This window comes from Pelodiscus sinensis, chromosome 12 (assembly GCF_052426305.1).
Source record: "Pelodiscus sinensis isolate ZL-2025 chromosome 12, ASM5242630v1, whole genome shotgun sequence".
NCBI classification, from domain to species: domain Eukaryota; kingdom Metazoa; phylum Chordata; order Testudines; family Trionychidae; genus Pelodiscus; species Pelodiscus sinensis.
Genome location: NC_143063.1, coordinates 51274465 through 51298541, shown reverse-complemented (window position 1 = coordinate 51298541; position 24077 = coordinate 51274465). Strand labels below are relative to the sequence as shown.

Genomic DNA, 24077 nt, shown 5'->3' with positions numbered 1-24077 from the left:
GCGCACAAAGTTTGCGGGGCGGGTGGGAGCCGCGGGAGGCGGGCGGGGGCCGGACCAGCCCATGCAAAGCAGCCCGGCGAGCGCCCCGAGCGGGCGCAGGGCAGCAAAGTTGCCACTTACACGGTCGCTCCTCCGGCGGCGGCGGCGGCGGCGCTTTTAATCCCGGGCGGAGGCGCGGGGGCCGCACATCCCGAGCGGGCGGCCGCGGCTGCAGCGGCGGGAGCGGCGCGCTGCGAGGAGGAGCCCGGGGCAGCAGCAGCGGGAGCAGGAGGCAGCAGCCGGAGCCGAGCAGGAGCCGCCGCCGCCGCCGCCGCTGCCCAGCAGCAGCATCGTTGTTGGGGAGTTTGCAGCCCCCCGGCGCGAGGGGCCACGGGCGGCAGCAGCAGCGGCGGTGCGGGGCGGCGGGGCGCTCGGGTCGGGGCGGAGCGGAGCCGAGCGGGCGGCGGGGCTGGCGGTCGCCGGAGCAGGAAGCGCCCGGACTCAGATCTGATGATTGGGAAGAAAAAAAACTCTTTGGATCTTTATTCTGCTAATTAGTTTCCTGCAAAAAATGGCTGATTAGTGCAGTGCGCATGTGCCTCATTACCCAGGCACGACGGGAAGGGCTAATTAGCCACCTTCTGGATCAATAAGATTCAGCCCAGGCGGCGGGGGAGGGAGCGAGCGAGCGAGCGAGCGGGGAGCGGGCGGGGGAGCGCGGCGGCGGCAGCGGCGCAGCGAAACTTGGGGCATGTGGCCGGCGCCGCTCGGGGGGGCCGGGACCGGGCGGGGGCCGCGCCGCAGGGGGCTGGGCCGAGGCTGCCGCCGGGCGCTGCCGGCCCGGGGCCACCTGCCCGCCCAGGCCTGCCGGGGCAGCGGCGAGTCCCGGCCGGAGCTGGGAAGTTGCAGCTGGAAACAAGCGCAACTTCGGCCTCCCCGGGGGCAGCGCCGGGGCCCCCTCCCCTCTCCTCCCGGCCCTTCCCTGCCCGGCCCCGGGAGAGCGCTGCCTGCCCGGCCAGCAGCCCTACCTGCTCCCGCCTGCCCGCCCGGCAGCTGCCCGGCTCAGGACAAGGAGGCGCTTGTGTAAGTTCGCCGCTGTGGCCGCATCGCCCCGCCGGGCCCCCTGCGCTCGGGCTGCGGGGCGTTTGGGTCCCTCTCCCCGGCGCGGCGAGCCGCTTCTCCCGACCCTGCGGGGCCGCCAAGCGGGGCTAGGTGGGAGACTGTTTCACAACTCGGGGCTTTCCTCTCCAGGAGCCAAGCTCGAGCTCCCATTCAAACTTCCCTGGCTGCCTTTCCAAGCGGGACAGCTGATCGATACCGGCCAGCCCGGCCTCGCTGCCATCGGGCTGCAGGTTTCACCAGCCATGGCTTCAAAAGCTTTGTCGCTTGCTAAAAATAAAAAGCTAAAAGTTATTGTAGAAGAAGGGGCGCTTTTTGTCCCTAGCACAATGTGCCTTTTGTGAGGTTAATGCCATTCTTGGGCTCTCTATAGCCCTGGACAATGGGGAACTCCAGGAGGCGGCTGTGCCTCTGCCTCTCTTCTTGCTTTCTTTCTAACCCCCCCCCCCCGTTTTTTAAGGAAAGCTGTAACATTCCTTCAGTCCCAACAGAACCTGTGCTCTGATTAAATATTTCTTTATTGTTACCGTAACATTTTTGCTTTCAACTTATTCCATTTGTGATTATTTAAACATTCCATTTGCAACAGTTAATTGCTTTTTCCCCAGCCTAATGTCACTGTAAAATGCAACTGATGGGAGGGATTCAGGTGTTGGAGTATTTAGGAAATAGGAAAGAAACACGCTCTAAAATGTAATAGTGTTTTCCTCTTCTTTTCTCTGTCTGCAAGAACCTGTGTAAATGTAAGTTTTGTTGGGGAGGGGGAGAGGGAATGCAGCCAAATCATGTCTGTCTCCTTGCTGATCTTGAGACTATATAAAAATGACAGTAATTTATATTTTTAAAAATAGTAACCAAAATAAATAAAACCTTACATTTTTAGTTTGCTAAATGAGGAATGCAGTTATAGGCAATGTTTCCACTTGGAAGAATCTGAATATGGCTGGATTTCAAATTGTAGTGTAATAAGCTATGTGCTAAAACTAGTAAACATTTGTATTTTTAATTCTCTGTTAAGCACACGTTGTTTATTATTGAGGTGGTAATTTGAAGTCTTTACAAATTGTTTTAGTAGAGAACAGGAAGGAATGCTAGAAATCCAAAACTGTTGATATTACCTGGTAAATTAATAAACATATCTTTTGCAATTTTTGTATGTTCAAGATACAAGAAAAGGGGCTTTTAAATTGGCATATAATTGTATTTGTCTATTATGAACATTAATAGGTATTTATAGAAAGCGTGTGACTATTTGCATGCCTGTATATCATGTGAATTTACACACCAGTAAGTATACAAATGTAAGTATGTACTTGTCAGCCTTGCAAAAAAAGTAATGGAAACTTACCTGTCCCGGCATAAGAATCTATTTACCCACTCTGAGGCTAACCGGGGAAAAGGAGAAGAGGGGAGGAAAAAAGTTGGGGGAGGCTTTCCTGTCTTTTTTTTTTTTTTTTTTTTTTTTTTAAATAATCCTATTTGCCTCTGGCAAGCAGAATTTTGCAAGGCTGCTCCATGTGCTGTCTAGAGAGGTACATAGAATTTGTGGCTGTCATTCTTGTGAGTATAAAACACTTTGCTGATGGTGAAGCTAGGGGAACAGAAAAAAGGCAACAATTGTTTGCTAATTGGCGGTATAGGGAACATTTTCTCCAAAGGTTGTACATGTAGTGGGATAGCTTGAGAAGAGAAGGGGTCCTGCCTGTGTGCACATCTTTCTGCAGGATACAAGAAGTAAACATGTGGATAAGGGGTAGGGAAGTCTAATAGATACTTTGGTGATAGGTGCCTAAGCCATAACATACAGGCGCTCTCAGCCTGAAAGCTATGTGCATGTCCCTGTGTATTCTAGCTGGGGGGTGCTGTCCAGTCACTTCCCATGAAAACGTATAGATCCGTGAATGCAAACATGCTGAAGTGCATCTGTCTAGGTCCTTCACACCAACCAAGCACTCTTCTTTTTGGCAACTCTGTGCTGCTACTCTGGGTGTGCGGCTCTCTCCCCTCCTGTGGCAGGCTCAGTGCTCCTGCATTCCTGGTCGTCTAGGCTTGCAAAGTGATCAAAGTACCTGAAAAGGAAGAAGGCAGCAGCCCAGCTGAGCTTACAGGCACTAATGCTACTTGTCCCTTGCCGAGTAGCTAAAGGGTTAAACTGCAAAGCCAAATGAGAGGGTTGCACTCTTCCTCTCCCCCAGCCCCCAGAGCCAGGTCCAGTCAGAAGCAGCTCTGTGCGGGGTCAAGTCCTAAGATGCCTCTCTCTTGCCTCTGGAAAGGGCAGAAGATGAGGTGAAGGGAATTAAGGGAGCTGGGGAGGAAAAATAAGGCCAGTTTAAGATAAGATGACCCCCCCCCCCTTCCCTGTCACCAGTGGGATAGACAAGGAGAAAAGGAAGCATTCCCCTTCTCCGAGTATAGCAGTTGTGTAGAGTCATCTGAACTGTCCTGCAGTGTTAAACCTTTATGCAAACAGAAGTCTAACTAAAAGACTCTGAAATAGCTGTAGATAAAGGTTGCAAGCAGCATATGCTAAAATTTCTATGTACAGGCTGGGAATAATTAGCCAATTGTTCTCTAAAGAGTTTGGAGACTCAAATCTATCATTAAAGTATAAAATACCAGTTTTAGTTTTGGTTTTTAATTGTGAATTAACACAGCTTCAACTAGAGAGATGCTACAGCTGCCTCCATTTTTATATACACACCCTTTTGTTAAAATAAGAGTAAATACTTTTATATTATCTAAAGTACTTAATGAACAGCTCTCAACTCATATTTTTTGAAGTCTCACAGGGTATTTTAAAAAAAAATGAATAATTGCATCACATTCAAATTCTTTATCCATCTAATTTTTCACCTGTGTCTTATGGCTACGTATGTAGAAATACGCCATTGCGTTTATCTATTTTGGCACGATAAAACTAAGAATACAGATGTGGACAACTTAAGTCTGACCTAACATTTACAACATTTGCTTTTCTTTTAAAAAATTGCATGAAGACTAAGTTTTAGGAACATGCTGCCTGGAAACTGCTTCGTTGCTGAGACATTGGTTATAGTTTTCTGCTGCCTGAGCTCCCAGAGGAGTAGTGGTTATCTGTGGTGAATAGACTTGGGGCGTGATTCCAAGTTCCTCCGTCTTGGATGGAGGCAGAGTCCTTTGTAGAAATGCAGTTCCGCTACCCAAACAGTCTGGGCTGACGTTTCAGGGAGAACTTGATCAAATGGGTCAGAGATCCAGGTAGGGCCCCAGTGAAATCAAATGAATGCATGGAGTCGTCAGGGAGCCATAATCATGCCACGATTTTGAACAGAATCCCAAGATGGTTGAATACTACTTACTCCAATGTCTGGGGGGGGGGGGGGAGAGTTATTGATGAAAAAGCTCTGAGATCTTCTAGTGCATCAGCCTTCCGGAGAGGTTCCAAGCTATTTTTTTAAAATTCCTGTTTAAGACAATAACCATTGTAAAATGTAATCCAGTTTCGAAAGTCTCTAATGTGAATTGATATGATTTTCTGTTTCTTGGAAATACGTATAAAGAATCAGAATAAAACAGAGGCCCGGAGTCCTTGAAGTAGCTCCAAGTGATAAGTCTGCCATTCATTTTAAACACAGTGTGCATTGTGAAAATACAGGTCAATTTGAAGGCATTGTCAGATTTCCAATTCTCTGCTCCTTTGCAATGGAAATCTACAATCAAACCTTAGTAGTAAGAGTTTGGATGGTTCTGATTTTCTCAGCATTTATTTTAGTTTACCTGCACAATATTTTGGTAATATTACATAACCTCCCCTCTCCTCCTCCCCCCCCCCCCCATTACTAACATGAAATAGATCAAGCTGGTGCATAAATGTGAGGGTTCCTGAGGATAGAAACAATACACAATCAAAAGCATTGGCTGGCAAGAGAGGTATGCAGGCCACAGACGTGATCTGATACATTGTGCCCATATACATCCATTTAGCATGAGGCATGGAAAGGGATATGCCAGCAGCAACACATTCATTGTTGGGCTGCAGAATTGCAGCAGGGCTAGAGAGATGCACTGCTGAGCAATTCTAGCAAATGTCTGAATTTCTTCGGGAGGCATGTATGCGTGTATTGTTTAATGGACAGGAGGCTGAGTTCCTTTATTGCTGAGAGATGTATATGTGGATACGCTAGAGGGATGGATGTATTTCTTCTTGAGAAATACATGGTGTAGGATTTCGAGAGAGATCTCTGGAGTGAGGAAAATCAGGGATGTTTGTTCTCTCCCTGGCTTTTTTTTTAATGTCTCTTCCCAGATCCTCTTTATTCAATGACATTTAAAAAAAAAAAAAAAAAAGATTCAGACATCCGTTTTTTTTCCTCACCGGAATTATCTTAGTGAGAATGAAAGGCATCAACCGGCTAGTAGAGCTATTTCACACCCTTGGCTTTGTCACTGGCTGGAGCACATAAAATATTCCTTCAGGGGTAGAGCAGCTTCCTAATAGGGTTGTTATTTCAAACACTATTTGTCAACCTTTTTGATACGAGGGATCGGCTTGCTGCCTTCCTATGCCCTACCAGGGAGATCTCGGGGACCAGAGCCGGTCCGCAAGTTAGCAAGAAACCCTGCTTTAAATCATGTCTATTTTCCTGGTTTGCAGGTTTCAAATACAAGATATGATAGATTTCAGTATAATGCAAAAATGAACACCTGGAGCCGCACATTAATAGTTTTTAAAAAGAATTGCAGAGGGGGAAAAAAAATCTTGACCCTTAAGCAGGATTCTCTAACATGATCTACATATTGAGCATCATTTCCCTTTGAGTTGTAGTTTATGTTCAAGGGACTCTGGACATTTGCTTCAATTGTGCTTGTTTTATGTTTATACATCTTCTGCCTGTTTGTTGATGTCATCTTCAATGTTTGCATTTAATAAACATTTTTACAAAAGTCACTGAGTTATGGTCGCTTCCTGGATTTTTTTAATCAAAATATGTCATGGTGAAAATCTAAATCTCTGGGAACAATTTTAAAAGAAAAATGTAGAATTGTTCCAAAATCATACAGTTAAAAAGATAAAATAGACATTTTGCTGCTGGGGCTAAGGGCTAAATTACAGGTTCTATATTTTCCAAAACAGTTCACACAAAATTGGGTGTAAGTATATCAAATACGCTAAAATAAAAAAAATCTGCATCTCTTCAACACAGTCAGGGCCCTTCAACAGGACATGCAGAAAAGGGACACTTGTTCACACACACCGGCAGTGAAGTGCACACCCTTCCCAATCTGCACGGGGAAGACACTAAAAGGTTTTCTGCTGGGAGCTAGGCCCTAACTGGCCTTTGTAAATCTTCCCCCTAAAATTCTTTTGGATTGAGAGAGAGAACGTGAGTCAACAGATTCAGCAGTTTAGAGGCCAGGCCCACTAAGCTTTTATCAGCCTCACTCCCAAAATGCTAAGATGGAAAATGGTGAGAGACCCAGCATGAGCAATGGAGACAAGGTCCACCTGCATCCCTGTTTGTCAAATGTTACTAAAACCTAGATTTTTTTCTTCTTCTAAAAGCCTGATTTACAGCTGCCCAAAAATCTGCTGCTGGGAAGGGAGCCTCCAAAGCTTTGTGCTTATTTTATAAAAGCAAAAATAAATGTAAAACACCCTCCACAGAGTTCATAGAGAGAGAGTGGGGGTGTGTGTGTGTGTGTGTGTGTGTGTGTGTGTGTGTGTGTGTGTGTGTGTGTGTTTTACAGACCAGAAGCAAGTCTGGTGTTTATGAGAGGTAGGACCTGTCCATAATGGGCTCCACTATGTGACTTCAGGCAGGGCTGTACCCTAAAGCTAATCCTGGTGGTCCCCTGCTAGTCAGTAGGGCTGCTCTGATTAGTGCCCTCTGAGGGCTGGGCTGGGCCATCAGGCAGCTACAGAAATGCAAAAAGAGGCTTTCCTTGCCCCCTCAGCAATTGTTCTGTTTGGCAAAAAGCTGCTTAAACCCGCTCTGCACCTGCACGGCAATGAGGAGGGATGAGATGTGAGCAGACTGCAGGGCTGAAAGGAAATGCCTCCCTGCAAAGATCCTCCTGTCAGCACCAGGATCAAACTCCTCCTCCTTCCCAGTTAACACTTACTTTACTTCTCCCTCCAGTCGTTCTTGGAATGCAGCTGCCCAGACTTGGCCAGTGGGCTGTGTGTGTTTTCCATCAGTCCTGCGGGGCTCTACAGCTGGGGCTGATTTGGAGGCCTGGCTGGCCAGGCCATTTGCATCAGGGTCTGATGTTTGTCTTTTGCCATCTCTTTCAGTTTCATGTGTTGTGTTCACCAAAAGGCGAAAGGAAGCGTTCAGCCGAGAAACTGGCCACAGGCTCCCATGCTGGAGTGTTTCTTGCGGCGAGAGGCCATTGCTAATGGCCCTGCTTCCTTCCTTCCTCCCCACCAATGCTGCCACCTGTTTCAGGATCCATAGTGCAAGGCCAAAACTGCAAAGAATTCACTTAAGGGCAGCTGGGTCACATCCCAACCCTTGGATTCCAACCCTAGGCACTCATTTGGGTCAAGGTGTGCTCCAAAGACAGCATACTGGTCTGCCAAGCGCTTGTTCTGTCCAACAGCCCCCCAAGAACCTCCAAAGGCCAGACCAGCACTTTCTACTGGCCAGAGACTGGGAAGGAGCAAACAGCATCCCACCTGCACACACCCCGGCCCCTTGGTTTTGATAGCGATAAATGGCACAGCAGCAGCTTCCAGTTAAAATACATTTAGATTTGGCATTAAAAGTGAGAAAGGAGCCAGATTGTTGTCTCCTCTAGGAAGAGGCAGGGGAAAGGCTGGGTCTGTACACACCCTCTCCCCACAGCGGCTGGAGGCTGTGTAGTGGAACAGCCCTGCTCAGCGTGACACTTGAGCCCAGACACTTGAATGCTAAAGGTTAAACGGCCATACTCCAGGAAAGGGCTCTTTGCCAACTTGAACTCTCTTGTGTTCACTCCAGCCTCTCCTCCTTTGCCATCCCTCCCCGTGTACGTGGCTTCCAGCTTTTGGCATTTGTTCTCATAGCAGAGAAACTCTCTTTTGGCATGGGGGGGGGGGGGTCTAGTTTCAATGCTCATCCTCCATCCTGTCTGCCAGTCTTAGCTGCCCGTCAGTGTTACTCATGGCAAAACCAGTGAGAGGCTCCGGGAGAAAAGTTAAGAGATTTTCCTCACTTGAAAACCGTCTTTCAGGTTTTGAGTCTAGAAGGGACGGTTGTGATGATCTCTTCTGCCCCATTGTGTAACTCAGGCCCTGGAATTTTACCCAGCAATTCCTGCCTCAGCCTATACAAGTGCATCAACAACTGGAGAAAAGAGAAGTAGCCTTTGGAGGCACCAAGAGCTGAAACTACAGTCAAGGTTTCCAATTGCTCAAGGGAGGAAGGAGCGATGGAAAAATGTTTCTTCCCAGCCAGATCACGGGCAGGTATATTTTAGGACCATGAACAGGACAAACTGGCATAGAAAAAGACTTAGCATGTGTACATGAATTCCTCATGAATGCAAGCTCTAGGTCTGTATGGTCAGGAAATTACTGTGTACATTTCTACTTTTTGTCCTCATCAGCTCTTGCTCACACACACACAAAACCCTCTCTCTAAAGCTCTCTTCTTCCGCAGTACTGAAATCATTTCTCAATCATTGATTGAGTGCAAACCAAACACTTTAATTCCTCACCAACACTTGAGAGGGGCAGGGGGAAAAGGCCAAGCCGAGAAGGCTGCGGGAGGGGATGAACCAGGGTGCATTTTGACAATCAGGAAACAAATGTGATTTGGCTTTCAGTAGGGCCAGACGGCCAGCAGTATTCCTGGAGGCGTGGAGTTACTGCTGATGGTTTGCCTGATATTTTTCTCCTTCCTGCAATAAGAGACTAGAAAGTTTGTGTTCTAGTTGAACTACTGCCCACCAGAATGTATCTCTTGGGACAGTCCCAGCTGACGCCTCGGAGCCCAGCAGAAGCTCACCCTTCCTCTCTGTCTCGATAATATTGCTCCTGTCACTGCTGCCTGTAGACAGTTGTCTCTCACAAGCAGAGTAGAGTGACTCAGCAGAGTCGCAAGCAGGCCACTGCCAGAGACTGGCACAATGGGCTAGACCAGCACTAAAAGACAGACTCAGTAAGCCCCGCCCATTTGGTACTATGTTGTGTGACTGACTCTTTACACCTGTCTCTGAAGCATCGGGCATGGGCCAGGAGCAGGCTATGTGACTTTAGGAACCACTGGTCTGATGTGACAGAGCACACCCTGTGCTCAGCAGGAGTGTGGGGGGGGAGGCCAGGATGTTTGCCCACCCACACCATGTGAATGCAAAGGACAGGACCAATGCCAATCTTTCTTTAAAGGCCCTTGCCTCTGGCGGGTAAAGGGTTAGGTCACTGGCTCAGTTCAGAAAGCTACTGCTGGCTGTCCCTCCTGCTCCCCTCCCTCCCCACATTGCGGGGCTTTCATTTCATTTCGTCGGTGTAAGACACTGGATTGTGCTCTGAGAATCACCCTCCAGAAACCCCAGACAGTGGAGGGGACAGATTATCTTCAGTGTCTTGGTTTCCTCTGTTTCCGAACTGTATTTAGCAGCAAGTTTACTCTGCACTGAGTGTACGAGCTGAGGATTGGCTGAGGCAGACGCAGAGGGCTTGCTGAAAGGCTTGTTAAGGAAGCACTCCTGACCATGCAATCCAATTACATAATGCTTCAAAAAATAACTCTGCTCGGATCTGGGAGTCTTGTCGGGGTGTTATGTTCAGCAGCAGAGAGAGGTATCAAGTATACGTCTTGCAAGCCAACGGCAGACAGTATAATTCTGCCTCAGTCTGACACTGCTTCAGCTACCCACCGCTCTACAGGGCGAACGTGCTTTTAAGGAAGTATCTCCTGAGCCCTTTCAAGGGAGGGCTGCACCCTGCAGGCCGACTCGGAGGCCTTGTGAGTTACCACTAACCTCCACTTTCCAAGTACAAGGCATTGAAGGGGCACACCCCCTAACAGAAGCTTTGTTGGGGGGGGGGAGGTTTAGGGTAGGAGAAATCGCTGGGCAGGAAAAAACATTCCTGGCCATCAGCCTGTCCCTGTTTAACCTGCCCCCGGCTCTCTGCAAGGCTTGGGCAGACATGGTCCTTTGTCCCCAGCAGCGGATAATGTAACGGCAAGGTGGTGAGCATCATTTTCTTCCACTAAAATCAATGGGCATGGCAGACACACAGACCCTTCAAAGATCAGGCCCTCAGTTGGCCAGTCCAGCCCAGCCTGTGTAACTTGCGTGAGCAGGGATTAAAAGGTGCCCTCTCCAAGCAGCCCAGGTAGCTGTTTGTTGCCGTTAATAATGTAATTGGTGGATAACACTGAAGGGCCCCCTAGATGCAGCCACGTTCCAGGAGGGGTTTGAATGACGTTAAAGTAGTAAATGGCACATTGTGGGGGAAACTGCTCCTGGGGTTTCACAGCGCTTCATGGGCATCATCTGCTCTGACCGCGCTTGCCAGCTGCATGGCTCATGGACCACCTCATTCAATACAACTCCCGTTTCCTCGACAGTCTCTCGGGTTTCACTTGGTCCCTGAGGTTCACCCTTTCAGCCCTGAGGACAGTTTCTTTCCTTCCCCTTTAACAAGTCCCTTCAGCACTTGGAATCTTTCCACTGAGTCCCCCCAACGTTGTCTCTTCCATCGCTGAAAAGAAACGGCGTCGTTATCTGTTCCGGCTGCCCGCTCCTCTTCAGGGCACTGAAACCCTGTGAGTGAAAGAGGGGCTGGACCCAAGGGCTTGTAAAGTCACCAAAGCGACCTCCCTGGATTGTCAGGGTTTTCAAATCAAAACGAGCATTCGCTATTTAAGGCTTTCAATCAATCTCTAGACTTTTAGTTCTCTCGCTCTCTGGGCGGGGGGAGCTCTCCTGTGGGGACTCTGGCCAGCGCCGCAGCAGGCTGCTTGTGTGAGCTGCAGCAGCGAGGCCAGGAAAGGGTGAGGGCTGAGCTCCTCTAGCCCTGCGCTGCACGCCATACGCTGCCTTCCGCTCATCTATTTCTAGCCTGTTTACCTGGCAAGCACCACATGACCGATCCACAAGGAAATGCTGACATCACTCTGTTCCTCAGATGTGTTCCCTCCCTCTCTGCCTGCCTGGCTGGGGATTCTCTCTCTCCCTCTCCTCCAGCCTCTGCATTGCTGCCTCCGCTCGCTCCTCCCTGCACCCCACTCCTGAAGAGTCTCCCCCTGCTTCAGCAGGCACCCCCCTGCCGATTCTCTTCGCCTGCGTGCCTCCCCTGGGCCAAGGCCTGGCATGCAATACAGCTCCTAGCATAGGAGCCATTTTGTCCCAACCAAAGGAGCAAGACAAGCCATGTTGGCTCCTGACCAGTGCTGGGCTAGTGCACACTTATCCTGACATGCAAACAGACCCCGAGTTCAATGGGACCTGGAGACCCACGACAATTGCTGACCAGCTGTAGGGGTGCGGGAGCACAGTAAATACAAGTGCACGTTCTCTTGCTGCTCTAGATTTAAGAAGGGAATTCTCTGGCCTTTTTATCTACAGCTCCTGTCTCGTCCATCCTCTTTTCTAGCTAGCAAGCCCACCCTTCCCCCGATGTCACATTTAGCTGTTAGCAAGATTATCCCTGCCCCCGGCCAGCCTGGATCCCCATCTCCAGCTGCCAGCATTTGAATCAGGTGGATTCCATCACCTCTCCCTGGGCCCTCCTCTTCACTCTCTCCCCCAGGGCCAGCTGACACATGAAATCCAGGGACCTTCCTAGTAGTCTGCCTGGCTGCCACCTCCCTGCGGGTATCAAGGAAGGGAGGAGCCTCCAACACAGGTGCTTGGTTTTTCCAAGGGCATTTCTCTCTCCTGGGAACCATGGGGCAGCACTGCGGGCTGGGAGCGGTTCCCTGCAGCTGGGCACAGAGCCAAAGTATGCAGTTAAAGGGAAATGTTTAATAAAGACACGGGGCCTCCATCTGTTTACTTTTCCTCTAAAACAGTAGAGAGCTGGTGCCCCTGGAAGCAGCCTGAAGAGCCAGAGCCAGAGCCAGTCGGGGGGGAGGGGGGGGGGACACCGGACTCTAGAGAATCCAAGGGAGCCGGTGCAGGACAGAGCTCATCCTTCACCTGTTCTTCCCTTCACAACTGCCATCCTAAGGGGTGGGCAAGTGTTGAAGAAAAGGTGGCCCATTAGTGAGTCAATTAAGGCTCCATTAGTTAGGTGTGAACTCATTATCTTGCTAACTGGGAGGTGGGATTCCACTTGCAGGACATTAGCACTTTAACAGGCCCGTTTACCACCCCTGGCTGGTCTGAGGAAAGAAGAGAAACACCTCCAAGTTTTACAGCAGCCCCAGATGCTTGAGGGAGTGGGGCTTCCCCTATCCATGCGCCGCCCTCTCTTGCACACTGATGTGTCAATTCTTCCTCCAGACGTGTAAGAACTTAGCCAGCTAAGCTTCTGCTGGTATTGTTGCAGCCCTGTTGAGCCAGGGCTATTAGTGGACCAGGCGGATGAGACTGGGGGTAGTAACTTTTATTGAACCACCTTTTATTTTGGGTTGGATGGGTGTCAGCAGGTAGGTTTTGTTGTTTTGGTTGGGGTTTCTTGCATGATTTCCAGGTGTGTTTCCTGATGTTTATTCTTCCTGCATGTGCAGAGACAGATGATTTCTGGGGCGAGGTAGGTCGTTCTGCAGCATGTGAAGTACAGCGAGTGGGCCCTTGGTTTTCATAAGCCGATCTGCAGAGGAGTTCAGCACGTTCGGAGTTGTGCGTAATGGTCTCTAGATGGGGAGACCTTGGGGAAGACGTTTTGTTTCTGGCGTTTGCTCAGGAAGTAGGTGTCACTGTTAAATTTTGCTTCCTCCTTTTTCCATGTCGTGGCGTTTCCATTTCAAACAGCAACACTCCTGAGCGAATGGTTCCCGGAGGGAGGAAGGGAGGGAGCTGAACTGGACAGCGGGGATAAAGACTCTGGAACTGGAGGTGGCTGGTGGGAAGGGAGGGAGATAAGGGGACTGATTTTGGAGAGGGAGTGCAGGATGTATAACTTAAAACCAAGTAACTCCAACCAAACGAAGTCCATGCTCCCATTTCTGGTTTGTGGGCTTGCTTTCTGCCTCAGGGCTTGTCTGGAGGGAGCGCTGGTAAATCTGCTGCAGACTAGCGTGCTGCCCAGTGACGGTCTGGGGGAACTGGCTGTTGCTCTCAGACTCCCTCTGGGGATGTCTACTGTGCAATTAGATGCTCACAGCTGGCGTGTGCCAGCTGACTCAGGCTCGCGGGATTTAGGGAGGGCGCTGTTTAACTGCGGCGTAGATCCACGGCAGCTAACCATAGTGAACTAGCCACACTCAACCGGCCAAATAGCCACACGTGGCTCGTGGCTCGAGTCCTGGACACCACTGGTGTAGATGTTCTGGCTTGGGCAACCGCCTGAGCTCAGGGCCTCCCACCTTGCAGGATCCCAGAGAGCAGGTTCAAATGTCTACACCAGTATCCCAGGTCCACAAGCCTGAGCCAGGAGGGCTGGCCCAGCAGCAGATGTCCAGCTGTAGTACAGGCTAGGGATGCAGTAGTGGAGTCGATTAACCGATAAGCAAAAGCGCCTAGGTTAACGCGATACACCACACACATTTCCCTCCCCCCACCAACTACTACATTTCTTAGCAGGCTGGCCAGCAGCCCGGCTCAGTTCTGGCTCATGCTGGGTGCGGGATCTACCCCTGCTGAGGCTCTGCATTTAAAGTGTAGTAGGAGCCGAGCAGGCAGCCTGGCTCAGTTCCAGCTCGCGCCAGGTCCAGGCCCCCCCAGACACTGGTGCTGCTGTCACCCCGCACTGCTGGGTCTGCAAGAGGAGCTGGGTTTTAAACAAGCTCCCCTCACAGACTAGCTCCTGCCTGGCTCCTTGCACTGCTGCTGGCCCCGCCCCCAGGGACTATAGAATATTCAAGTAACCAATAAGAATTCAGGAGGTTACTCGACTATTTAATTAACCGATATTTAACATCCCTAGTACAGACTTGCCCAGAGTGTGCTGCCACCTTCTGAGATTTCAGACCGCAGCGCGGAAAAGCCCAGCAGGCAACATTTAGTGCCCGGTAGCAGGGCCCACATGGACAAGGAATGAGCCGCAGGCTAGCGTGCTATGGATTTGCACACTAGATTGTTCACTAATTCTCTGCGTGCACGTGACTGTGTGTGTTTAGACTATTCACTGATTGTAGCAGTGGCCACGTCGTCCTCTGTCTGGCAAACACTGACACATCTGGGGTAGTCTCGCAATCGGAATGAGAAATCAGCCAAAATGAAATCAGCCTCTTAGTGAGGGGTAGGATGTCGGTGGCGGGGGAGGGGAATCAGCGCTTCATCAATGAACAGCAACAAAATCAAGTGTCTGTTTTCAGAAACGAGGCTTTTGAGTGGCCCCTTTCTGGCCTTGGGCTGTGGCTGACTTAGCCTGGGAGCAATGCTGAGTGGTGCTCCTGGGAAAACGTCTGTATCACAAAAGTGCAGGCTGCATCTCCCTGCGCCGGCAGCCTTGGGCCCTGACTGTCCCCAAATCAGGGAACTGGTGGAGCAGGGAAGGTCAGTGTTGGCCCCCCTGCTGTGGCTGCAGGCAGAGCTGCCCTGCCTGTGCACAGGAGGGTCTGGGGTGGCTGTCTCAGGAAGGGGGCAGGGTGGCTGCAGGAGTTGGGGCCCCCTGCACTCACGTGACGGCGGGAGTTGGAGCAACCCAGCAGCCTGCTCTGCACCCCCCACGCCTCAGCCTGCTGCGCTTGGCTTCACCGCCGGAGGGGCAAGCGGAGCGACTCGGCCCCGGGCCCGGCCTCAGCCTCTGGGGTGAAGCAGAGCGCCGTGGGCTGGAAGAGCAGCCTGCCAGGTCACTCCAGCTCCTGCTGCCATGGTGAGTGAGGGGGCCGACCCCTGCCTGGCCCTCCGGAAACCCCCCAGCTCATGTCACTTGGGGGAGGGGGCTTCAGGCAAGGAGCACAAAGGGGATAGAAGAGGGGCTTGGTGGTGGGCTGGGGCCGGTGGCAGGGGGTTGCCCTGGGCCTGCACCGGGGTCACTGAGGGAGGGTTGTCCCATGCCCCGTGGCTGCCAGAGGGGGCTGCGGTCGACAGGCTGCACTCTGGGCCCCTGGCCGTGGTGCTCTGCAGCCACCCTGCCCCTTCCCCTGAGAGCCCCCCGCCACCTACTCAGCTCTCTCGCTCTCTGAGCCAGAGGCACAACGGAGCTCTCTGCAGCGGGAGGAGTTGCTGAGTGCAGGCCCCTGGGCGTTCCCTGTGAGTGCTCCAGCCCGGAGCATCCCCTGGGATGCCGAGGCACAGGTGCTTCTAGACGAACGCAGTCCGATGAGAGAGGTCCAAGCTGTGCTAATGAAACTGGCCAATGGCAAAGGCCCAGGTTTGTAAATGGGAGACCACTCAGTCCTTGAAAGAAGAAAGCTGCAGCCAAAGGTGTCCGACTTGGGCACCTGTAATTCAGGGCAACAGAACAGGACCCTGATGTTTATGCTCCTCAAAAAGCCACGTTGGTAGCTACTGTGTTCCTTAGCAGGGCTCTCTTGCTGGTGTCAGCCTGGTGTTTCCTAACGAGCCTTCTCTCTGCGTTTTCTGCTGGCTCTTGTTCCTCCGCGGAGGAGGAGAGTGTCACACCCGGCAGCCAGAAGGAAAAAGAAAAGTCCCTTCCCATTATTGCTGCACTGAAGCCCAGGCCAAACAGCTCTCTTTCCAGCCCTGGTTTGGGACACATCTGGTCAGCAGAAGGGTCCGGCTGGGTGCTAAGTCACTGAGCAAGATGGCAGAAGGAAGAATGATTTTGTGCCTTAGCTGGAGGACTCGGACTCAGGGCTTGTGGGGCCTATTCCCAGCTCAGCCCCAGGTCGCTGTCCGGCTGACAGCGCCCAGATACAATGCTGGCAGGTAAGTTAAAAGGTCTCGAACAGAGACATAGCCAGACAGAATTTGAATAAGGCCTGGTCTGTGCTCCAGACTGGTTTCAGTACAGGCTGAACCTCTCTGGTCCGGCAACACCCATGATCCGGCATGATGTGAATTCGCCAGGTGTCCACTTAGCATGGGGGGAGGGCAAGTTTCCCGCAGTCCCGTAATGTTTGTTCACAGCCATCAGCCCTGGCTCTCAGGGTTCTGTGCTGCTGTTTCACTCTAATTCATCCCAAAATGTCTTCTCAGTGCCCTGTGGAATTGTTTTAGTTGTGCTGCTAGACCACAGAGACCTCCCGAGGTCCAGCAAACTCTCTGGTTGGGCACCGGTCAGGTCCCGAGGGTGCCAGACTGGAGAGGTTCAGCCTGCGTAACTGTGTTGCTTAGGGGTATTAAAATCCACCCACTCTAGCAAGGTAGCTCTGCTGCCCTAAACTCCCATGCAGACAGCACTGTTAGATGGGAGAGCTCCTGCCCCTCGAGAGGTGGATTAACGATACCTGTGGCCTTAGGAGCATCTCTGCCTGAGCACTGCAGTGGCCCAGCGGCACTGATGCAGTGTTTGAAGTGTAAACCTGCCCATGGGTGGCTCCAGGCACTTCCCACTAAGGCCCGCTCCCCATGGGCATGTCCCGGAACACAGAGCCACACCGCTGTGGCCACCAGACCCCACACAATGGCCACAGCTCCCACCTCTGGTGCTGAGAGAGGGAGCGCACAGCCCCTCCACCCCAGCGACGGTGAGCAGCGTGGCTCCCTTCCCTGGGGCTCTGGGGGCAGACTGTGGGCAGGGCCTCATCTCGCTGTCTTAGCCTCCCCTACCCACTGCCAATGGACCTCCCCAAGTTTCCCTCTTTGTACAATGCAGTCAGTAAGCCTAGTTAACCTGGGGGGGTGGGGGGGAGAACCAGAGGGGAATTATTAATTCAATAGCACTTTTGTAGGGCTATCATGTGATTCAAAATTAATTGCAATTAATTGCACTGTTAATAATAGATTACCATTTATTTAAATATTTTGGATGTTTTCTACATTTTCAATTATATTGATGTCAACAGCAACACAGAATATAAAGTATAAAGTGTTATTTTATATATTTGATTACAAATAGTTGCACTGTAGCAAGCAAAAGAAATTGTATTTTTCAATTCATTTTAGACAAGTACTGTAGTGCAATATCTTTATCATGAAAGTCGAACTTATAAATGTAGAATTATGTACAAAAAATAACTGCATTCAAAAATAAAATAATGTAAAACTTTAGAGGCTACAAGTCCACTAAGTCCTATTTCTTGTTCAACCAATTGCTCAGACAAACCAGTGTGGTTACATTTGCAAATAATGCTGCCTGCATCTTGTTTACATTGTCACCTGAAAGCAAGCGGCACTGTTGTAGACATTTACATGCCAGATGCTCTTCATACTTCAACCGTCATTCCAGAGGACACGTGTCCACGTTGATGATGGGCTCTGCTCGAGAATGATCCAAAGCAGAGCAGACTGATGTGGGTTCATTTTCACCCTCTGAGTCAGATGCCATGAGAAGAAGGCTGATTTTCTTTTTTGGTGATTCAATTTCTGTAGTTTCTGCATCAGAGTGTTTGCTCTGTTAAGATTTCTGACAGCAGGCTCCACACCTCATCCCTCTCAGCTTCTGGAAAGCACTTCAGATACTGAAACCTTGGGCCGAGTGCTGTAGCTGTCTGTAGAAATCTCACATTGGTACCTTCTGGGCGGATTGTCAAATCTGCAGTGAGAGTGGTCTTAAAATGAAAACGTAGACGGCAATACCACAATATACATGTCAGAGTGCAAAAGACTAGGGGTGCGAGTGGCTTACCCAGTAAGCATCACTTCATTAAATAGGGGTGTTGGGTGAAAGCCCAGCTGGGGAAGGGAAGCTCCAGCCCTGCCCCTTCCACTCAAGGCCCTGCCCCTGGAGCCAAGTCCCACCCACTCCCAGACTGATCCTTCCTGTCCACGTGGAGAGCCAGGGATGCCATACTGAGGCATTGGCCTAGCCCTTCCTGGCAGCCAGGTGGAGCCGGGTTGTGACGCCACAGCCCCATCACTCTGCAGCGGCTGGGCTGCTAAGCTGGGCTGCTTTCCCCAGTGACCGAGGGAGCCGGGCTGCCGTGCCTCAGTCCCAGCCTTCCCCGGTGGCCGAGGGGAGCTGGACTGCTGGGCCGCGGTCCCAGCCTTCCCTGGTGGCCGAGGAGAGCCGGACTGCAGGGCCTCGGTCCCTGGGACGGCTGCAGCCAGGGGGACGACAGTGGCAGCTGGCAGCGCTAAGCATGGGGACGGGGGGCTGGGAGCAGAAGCTAGCCCCCCGCCTGTGCTTAGGGATATAGACTCCTGTGCCAGCCCCCCTTCGTTCCCCATGAGGGATCCCACTTAATTGATCAAACCTAAGGTTTAACTGGTTAACTGATTAACCAGGATCTTGCATCCCTACTGGAGACATGCGATTCTCTCCAAGGAGTTGAATCACAAATTTAATTAACACTTTTTTTTAACAAACGTCAGTATGGAATCATGGAATTGTGGTCAAAGCCTGAAGAGACATCTGTTTAGCATATCTAGCACTTAAATACCTTACAGTGCTGGCTACAGAAGTGCCATGTGAAAACCTTTTCTCACCTTTAGGTGACACTGCAAAAAAGAAGTGTGCAGCTTTATCTCCTGTAAATGTAAACACACTTGATTGTCTTAGCAATTGGCTGAATGAGAAGTAGGACTGAGTGGACTTGTAGGCTCTAAAGTTTTACATTGTTTTATTTTTGAGAGCAGTTATGTAATAAAAAACCCTACATTTACTTGCACAATAAAGACACTGAACTACAGCATTTGCATAAGTGAATTAATACACTATTTCTTTTATCATATTACAGGGCAAATATGTGTTATAAAATAATCTAAAGTGAGCATTGTTTACTTTGTGTTCTGTCTTGTAATTGAAATCAATATATTTGAAAATATAGAAAAAACATCCAATTTTAAATTTCAATTGGTGCATGATTAAAATTGTGATTAATCATGATTAATTTTTTAATTGTGATTATTTTTGTGTTAATTATGTGAATTGTCTGCAATTAATTGACAGCCCTATATTACTGTAAATTCCTTTGATGGTTTCTAAATGCTTTTATATAGATACACAAACAATAGAGATGGAGTTGACAGCTCTATGATACATTGCACAACCACGTGATGTATAGTTATCTTGCACCTTTCACCATTTTTACGTGCCCTCTGCTCACTTACTCAAATATTACTTTAACAACTGAAAATTGTTAATAGTTTAAGATAACTAAGAATAAATAATAAATTAACCTGGTAAAGCATTTTCCTCCTCCACAAAAGAAGAATTTCCTCTCAAATAATCCCAGGACTGGGGTGGGCTAGTGGCAGCCTTTCACACATTATGATTTGCTGTTAAAACCCAGTCTCCTGCAAGACTGTAGAACTAGAAAAGGAAAACGTAATCTAGTGGGAAGAGAAGACTTTCCATGGGGCCCTAGCACTTGCTTCTAGCCTGGAAGATCTGAGATTTCTTGACTTTAAATGGGTGATGTTTTAGTTGTAAAGCAATTTTAAGTCATTTTTATAAGTCCCTCTTGTCTTGTGCAATTGGACACAGGTAACAAAGGCCCCTGGATTTACAAGAAGAGGGATAAAAAAAATAGTTCTAATAAATCTGTAAAATTCTAACCACTCCTGTAATTGTTCTTCTAGAACATGTTTTCTACTGGACAGGATTATCTGTTAAGATTTTGACAGCGCCAGCTTGGGGTACCCACATAATTCACTTGCAGTGTCACCCCTTGCAAGTAATCTCAAAGTCGTATCAGTAGAACCTTTATCCCACAGCATCGCCCATTCTACATATAGCTACGTCTTAGCAGGGAGTAATTAGCTGTGTTGCCATTTACACTGTCAACATCAGCTTCCAATTTAGCACCCAATGGGAACAAATGGCACAGTTCACCCCTCTCTGAGTCACTGTGGCTGGCCGTCTCCGTGCAGTCTCAAATTATGCAGCAGGGGAGGTGAGTGTGAAAACTCAGGAAGGGGTGGGAGATAATAGGCATGCATATGAGACAAAGCCCCAAATATCAGGACTGTCCCTATAAAATTGGGACAGCTGGTCACCTTCTGTGACACTGATTCATAACAAGAAAGGTGATTTTTTTTTTTAACAAAGAACTACTGTGCTGTAAATGGAGGTCAGAATTCTTCTGGCAGGGATGAGCTCTTCAGAGGGATCCCAGGGAAGCGTTCCACCAGATGCCCGTTCTGCCTGAGTGCTGTGGCTCACCTGAATCAAGGTGTCCCACTGCAGCGTGGGAAAAGCGTGGCTGAGTGTGCCGAGGGAGGCGTCGCTGAGTGGCCAGGACGTGGATCGATGCAGAGAGCTCTGGTTGATTGACGCAGGCTTGGGACCATAAAATGAAGACAAGAGCGGCAGCTGTAGGCTTTCCCTGCTCAGACAGGGAGTTTCCATTGAACATCCCTGCTGGATTGGCAGCAGAACACACTTCTTTTTCCACAGTTAATCGGTGCTCAGAAGGATTGGTTCTTGCTTAAGGATTCCAGGCTTCTGGTGACAGATTCCTTAGGGAAAGCGTCTGGATTGGTCAGAGCGGAGAGTGTGCCCTAGGGACGCGAGGGGACAAGGCTGAATGGGTGTCACAATTAGTGCATGGAGAAAAAAGAAACTTTCCTTTTGATTCTAATTTGAAAGGGGCATCCTCCATGGTCCTGATCCTGGCCGTCTCTGGAGACTGCAGCTGGGCCGGCAGGGTGCCAGTGGGGGTAGACGTAGGCGGGCCCTGGAAGTGCTTCTGCTGGGAACGGTCCTGCGCGAGCTCTTCGAAAGCAAGACAAGAAGGCCGGACCCTGGTCTCTGTCCGAAGGGTGGGAAGAACTTGGCGTTGCCACGTGACGCTCTGCCCGGGGAAATCAGCTGACACAACTGGTTCCTGTTCAGGGTTTTGAGGAATAAAGCTGAGCTGGAGTATCAGCAGCTGGGCACACAGCTCCACCCCTGGAGAGGGCACTTCTGGCCTTCATGAGCTAAGCAAGAAACACTTTGTCTTTACCCTGGATTTATGGCTTGTTGAGGGCATCAGGCTTTTTCTGCCCTTCCCTGGGCATAAGATTATTGCGGAACTGGGCTTTAATGAGAGCAGCAGTAAATTAGCACGACCTTCCAGGCAAGCTGACTACTGTGTCCCAGGTGGGCAGTGCTCCTTGCAGAGCAGCACTGCTGGCACCAGTTCAGAGGAGCTGCCCTCCCCCCCGCTTTGTGGGGTAAGATTGCAAATTGGCACGGGTAGAGCAGAGTCAGAGGACAGCCGTGCTCTCTGGAATCAGGGCCCTGGCTGTCATTGCAGGGCTATTTCTGTCTCCTCGGCTCGGCCCATGCAGCAGCTTGCTTCTTGGACAGTGGCCTTAGACGGCTTATTGCCAACACGTCGAAAACCCAACTTCCTTTCCACCAACTCCTCCTCACTCCCCTCCCTTCTGTCCAATCTACTAGGATGCTCTTCGGCACCTAGACGTGGAAACTAGCGGTCACCCACAATGCCTCCCTCTCTCCCCTATCCAGCCAGCCTGGGACTAACCCAGGCCATTTCTTCTGATAATGTAAGACAATAGCCTGGGCAGAAAGGACTTGTGTAGGCCGTGATCGTCTCTCACGTTGGTGACACCCAACGTTCTTCTCATACAGGTTCTTCCTGGGAAGCCCTTACTACTGTGTTATTGACATGAAATGCAGTAATGCAAAAGCAAGAAAATGCCACTTTATGGCACCAGCAAGATGTACACACACCAAAATGGAATAACTCCAGGACCTGGTGCTGCCCAAACCGGTATCCTTCCTCCTCCTGGCCTCCTCCTTGGTTGTCATTTTTCATTAAGGGAGCTACATTTACAACTAGTTTGCAAACTCTTTGGGTTGGGAACTTTTCTTTGTATTTGCTCAACATAGAACCTAACACATGTTGGACACTATAAATAACAGTTAGCTGTAATGCACAGACAAGATTTTATTTTCCTTGTCTTTCTCTTCCTTCTACTTCATCCCCTCTGTCTTTACTTCTTATATCTCTCATCACTTCATCCATTTTTCTCATCTTTCTCCATCCCTGCCTTTTCTCTACGTCTATAATGCAGGTTTTGCTGTATTAAAAATATCCCTCTGCTGTTCCAATAAGCCATTCTAATGACAGCTCCCCTATTTCAGTAAGCACAAAGAGAAGTGAGGGTCAGCTCATGTGAAGGCCAGGTCATTAGGGAAATCTCAAGAAGAGAGGGGGAAAAACTACTACAGAGTAAATGAAGACGAGGGATTTAGTCCCTACCTGTTGTTGTCTCTTATGTCGACGTGAACGTCTTTCCTTCAGACTTTGTCTTTTCCTACAACCCTGGAAAGGTGCACACGAACATCCAAATGGACCCAGAGTCACTGGACACTTGAGAGCCACCCGACTCAGATGGGCCTGTTTCTGCAGACCAGGTATCTTGGTAAATTTCTATTAAAATATTTGTTACAGTCCTGTCTGTGATTTCAAGTATCTTGTACGTCTGACAATGGGCGATGGCTTGGGGATGAATAAATTATGTCTCCATGTTATTGTCCATTTGATGGCAAAAGCACAGACTCAAAGTTCTTCAACTTCTCAAGCTTCTTTTCAATGGCGAAATTGTCCCAGCCTAGGAGGATGAGGAGAGAAGACAGAAAAGACTGAGGTTAGCCTCAGTGGGCAGCTCCCCATGGCCGCGTCTCTCACAGGCAGAGATGGAGCCGTGCCCCTCTGGCTCCAACTTTAGCCCAATGTAATCAAGAAGTTAATACACAATCATGGGAATCATGCGCTACTTGGCATTTTATATTCCAAAAGCCCTATCGTCTGAATAGCAGAAGACTAACAGAGACTATATGTTGTTCCTTTTCTACCTGAGTGAGCAAAGGGGTGAATTTTGGCGCGTGTGGCAGTAAAGGGTCACACATGGTAGGCTAGAACCAGTCCTGAGGCAGGCAGATGTTACACAAATAAATTGACCAACACCCACTAACCGCCCTGACCTGCATCACCCTACTATTCCAGACCTGAGCTACTTCCTCCCCTCAGGCTTGATTGATGGGCTCCTATTTCAATGCTGGACACGTTGTGTGGCAAGGCCTTCACTCTGAGAGTCACTTGGCTTCCCATATGTGCTGGGCCTCCTGCTCTCATGGAAGCAAGTCGCCAGGCACCCGCTACGCGGGACAAGGCTGAGCACTCACTGAGCGTGGGCGTGACCGAGGCCATATTCAAACACAGGAGTCCTGGGACTGTGACATACACACAGCTCTCAAGGGGTCCCAGATTTAGTAACAGCCTGGGGCAGGAGAATTGGCCTTCAGGACTCCCAAAGGGAAAGAGGAGAACGCTATATCTCCTGGGTGTCGCCTAGCGCCCAGGAGCACTGTATAACTGACACTCTTTATGGTGGGCAGTGGTGGGCATGTAACTTCTGAGGTGCTGGGGGCATGGTCAACCACTTGGAGTTACCCAGGGTCCCACAAGAACAAAGAGCCATGCTAGGATGAAAAGTCAGACTATATGAACTCCCTAGTTTTGGCAGCTGGTTTGCTAACTCTGCTCTTCCCTATTCCCTACATGTAACGATGGGTGCTGTTAGCTGAAGGCAAAGGTCTAGCAGGGCTAATTAAGCAGACAGAACGAACTCCCCTCCATTTGGGGACTGGTATTATTCATAATGTAACGGATTGCTGCTGAAACAGTCACCTTTCGACAGCTGGCACTGAGCCTGAGCGCACGGTAGTGCTGACCATCTTTCAGTAAAACGAGTATTATTGTTAAAACGGGGATAAATCATTCGTGGCTTCAGCTTGTATGCCAAACTGGACGTAAGAATAATAGCAAGCTGGGTAATTTATTTACCTTTTGGTGATTATTTTTATGATTTTATGATCACAGTCAATGATCAGACACATTGGCCAAGTGCCATCTCATGCCCATTTTTCCCTTGGC

The 24077-nt window shown here is 49.8% G+C and overlaps 1 protein-coding gene and 1 long non-coding RNA gene across 7 annotated transcripts in view; one reads left to right on the top strand and one right to left on the bottom strand.

Moving 5' to 3' along the window:
- ZFHX3 (zinc finger homeobox 3) overlaps positions 1 to 24077 on the bottom strand; it is an 866714-nt gene that overhangs the window by 269059 nt on the left and 573578 nt on the right. Inside the window, exons 1-2 of one of the 4 annotated variants that reach the window (XM_075939762.2) lie at positions 1008 to 1462; positions 121 to 486 (exon numbers count right to left, since the gene is read on the bottom strand). The gene's annotated coding sequence lies outside the window, so the exon portion shown is untranslated. Of the gene's footprint in view, positions 1 to 120; positions 595 to 1007; positions 1463 to 22400; positions 22753 to 24077 lie in introns of those variants that run through there. The other 3 variants (XM_075939759.2, XM_089781574.1, XM_089781575.1) reach the window with 3 other exon arrangements.
- LOC106732259 (uncharacterized) overlaps positions 672 to 24077 on the top strand; it is a 115518-nt gene continuing 92112 nt past the window's right edge. For all 3 annotated transcript variants that reach the window (XR_016350525.1, XR_012906618.2, XR_012906619.2), the window contains exon 1: positions 672 to 1062. This is a non-coding gene — a long non-coding RNA (uncharacterized LOC106732259). The remainder of the gene's footprint in view (positions 1063 to 24077) is intronic.